Source organism: Anoplopoma fimbria, chromosome 1 (assembly GCF_027596085.1).
Source record: "Anoplopoma fimbria isolate UVic2021 breed Golden Eagle Sablefish chromosome 1, Afim_UVic_2022, whole genome shotgun sequence".
Taxonomy (NCBI): domain Eukaryota; kingdom Metazoa; phylum Chordata; class Actinopteri; order Perciformes; family Anoplopomatidae; genus Anoplopoma; species Anoplopoma fimbria.
The window spans coordinates 1,444,376-1,447,790 of record NC_072449.1 but is presented as its reverse complement, the minus strand read 5'-3'; positions in this window follow the sequence as shown (position 1 = coordinate 1,447,790).

Below are 3,415 nucleotides of genomic sequence, written 5' to 3'. Positions count from 1 at the left end.
CACACACACACACACATAGACATACTCTGCAGATTCTTCCATTCACTAAAATACCCTGTGTTTCCTTCCTGCAGCTCAGATCACGGTCTGCACCTGAACGCACCATTTTCACACTTTATTCCACGCTGTGTTGCAACCTGTTCGTTTGGAGATTTTTCTTTGCAGAAATCTGGCTGACATTAAGAGAAAGGTGTGAAACCTTCATGCATGTTGTAATGTAACTTCAGATGAGCAGCGAGAACTCTGATTAACTAAATATGCATCAGAATTAAAGAGCAATAAGACTGAAATAATGTGAAGGATCATATGACATCATTAAGAAACAACCTATATAACACTTTAAACCAACCCAAGAGCGCTCTGAAATAACAGAAATAAATAATATCTGATCTGAAACAATAATTTAACGTTTCAGAGCCAAAAGAAAGAGCAAACAGTCTCTGCAGAAATAATTTGGATTCACTGCTATTAATCAGTTTAAGTTTACAGGAAAAGAAAATCACAAGAAAAAGAAGACGGCAGCTTAAAGTGACACTTAAGTAGAAATATATAGAATGAAATACCAGAATCATTTGAAAAAAGGTAAAAATGTAAATAAAATGTAAATAAAATGTGTTGAAAGTTTGACGCACAAAATCTTTTGACACTTTGAGATACTTTTTTAAAAAATCACCTGCTGAAAAAGCTCATATTTTGAAATGTAACACCTGTAGGAATCTGAACCTGTGCACACCTGCATCACACACACACACACACACACACACACACACACACACACACACACACACACACACACACACACACACACACACACACACACACACAGTGTCCCTACCTTCCGTCTCTCAGTGTGTGTGTCCTGCTGCGTCGGCTCTTCTCTCTGTCTTTCTGAGTCTTGTTGTGGCTTCACGTTCAGGTTTTATAGCAGCTGCCCGGGATTCTCTCGTCCAATTGGCAGCTTCCGCTCCCGTGACATCACTTCCAATGCTTCCCTACTTTTTTCCACACGTACGTTTTGTGACATTTTCATCATCAGGACCATTACCTGGTAATGAAACCTCCAGGGAGCAATCACAGCTCACCTCCTCAACCCTTCTCTCCTTCCTTACTTCCTCTCCTCTCCTCTCCTTTCCTACTCTTATTCTTTTATTTCACACTGTGACGGTTCTTTATTGTTTGAGTTCTACAAAGTTTGCTTGTCAAAATGCTCACGTCTCTCACTCTTTATAATCTGAGGTTTCGTCATTTGGACAAACAGCCGAGCCGATCAGCAACGTCGTCTTTCTGTTCCAGAGACAGAAAAACAACATTGACAAAGAACTGAAAGCAGATAACATGAGCAACGTCGGACTGAAGGATGAATGAGTTTATCAGTAGAATTTAAAAGTAGAACGACAAACGAAGTAAGGATGCTGTCTGAGCAGAAGGAATAGAATGTTAGCCCTGAACTAAAACAAGGTGAATGTGAACGTTATTGATCTCTGCTGATACAAAGCTCTCCTCTCACAGAAAGACACACTAGATCACTTCCTCATTAAATGATCCCATCCTCATGATGCTAATGCTTAAAGTCTCGCATGAAAAACACTGACTTTGAGGAAACTTTTAGTTTTTGTTCTGCACACATTAAAATGCAACGGTCAATTTAAAACCAGGATTAAGAAGCACTCTGCTCTTTAAGGTGACTGTTTTAAACTGTGTTCTGTTGTTGATTGGTCGTCTGTTTTCTCCTTCATTGGTTTAAACTCTTGACATCTCTGATAATGAGAGAATGCCCTCAATAAATCCTTAAGATTTAAATAAAGGTTGAATGAATGAATGTGTGTGTTTTTATAATTTTTTTAAAGTGACTGTGTGAAATAAACGTAGTGCAGGAAAAAGTAAAGTATTTCCCTCTGATATTTAGTGTAGAAAAAAGTATAAAGCAGCAGAAAATACTCGTAGTTGGGTAAATATGCCGCTCAGCTCAGTTAAAGATGTCAAAGTGAATTATAATTTAAACTCTGGTTGCTGATGGTTCAGTTTGTCCTCCGGGTTATTATTCTTTTTTGGCTCTTTGTGATGCCGTTGCTAGGGGCGACGGGGCCCTCTCCCCCGTGGTCGGCGTCCCCCACGGGGGACCGGACGACCTCGTCTCCATCCGTCCACTCATTCATGCTCCGCTCTCATTCACTGAGGACGGAGGATTGGGTCATTGAGAAAACACACCTGGGTTAATAACAGTAATGACACCGACGCTAACACGCTAATAATGACGGAAAATAATCACTCTGTCCGCTCGCCCTTTAATTAGAGACGACCTTCTCTGCTCCGGGTGATGTCATGTTAGCCCTCGGACCACCCTCACCTCACCCCTCCCTCCCCGTTGTTATGGAAACGGAGTACATGCTTTTAAATACAGGTATGAAGAGGCTGATGGAGGCGGACATGTTTAAACCGGATGTGCAACACACATTTGATCAAATCATGAAACTGTAACAGAGTCGTGTCTCTGAACGAGCTGCTATGTGAAGTGCCTCCTGATGCATTGTGGGAAAGCAAGCTGTGTGCGATCACCCACAGCGTGAGGAAGAGGAAGGTGACGAAAAGTATAACATTATACAAAAGAGAGAGATTTACCAAAAGTAGTTAGTCAGGAAGTTTAGTTTTCAACTATGATGAAAAATATTAACTGATGGCATTTTATCAACAACAAAAACAAGATGAAAACTTAAATAACATTTAAAAACACTCAGAAAACAATAATGTTTTAAAACTTCAGTCGCAACTAAAGAGTACAAGAGAATGGATCCGTTAGCTGTCAACTGTTAGCGGCTCTGTTAGCGGACGTGTTAGCTGTTAGTGGCTCTGCTAGCTGTTAGCTGTTATAAGATCTGTTAGCTGTTAGTGGCTCTGTTAGCTGTTAGCGGCTCTGTTAGCTGTTAGTGGCTCCATTAGTGGCTCTGTTAGCTGTTAGTGGCTCCATTAGCGGCTCTGTTAGCTGTTAGCGGCTCTGTTAGCTGTTAGTGGCTCCATTAGCTGGCTCCATTTAGTGGCTCTGTTAGCTGTTAGCTGTTAGCGGCTCCATTAGTGGCTCTGTTAGCTGTTAGCGGCTCTGTTAGCTGTTAGCGGCTCCATTAGCTGCGCTGTTAGCTGTTAGCTGAGTGTGTCTGAGGTTTGACTTGGCTGCTTAGCTGGACAGGAATCAGCAGAGGTTGGTGCTAAAGTTTAAACTCACATAAGTTTCTATTTAGGTGAGAGTTAAATAGAGTCACAGGTGAGTCATGACTTTGGCTCTGGGTTTTTTTTACTTTACATTTGGACCAGTGTGGAAACATGGCAACGGGGAAAACACAATCACCCATAGCAACGGCCATGCAGAGGACGAGTGGAGTTAACATGGCTGATAAAACACATCATCACAGCTCAGGTTTAA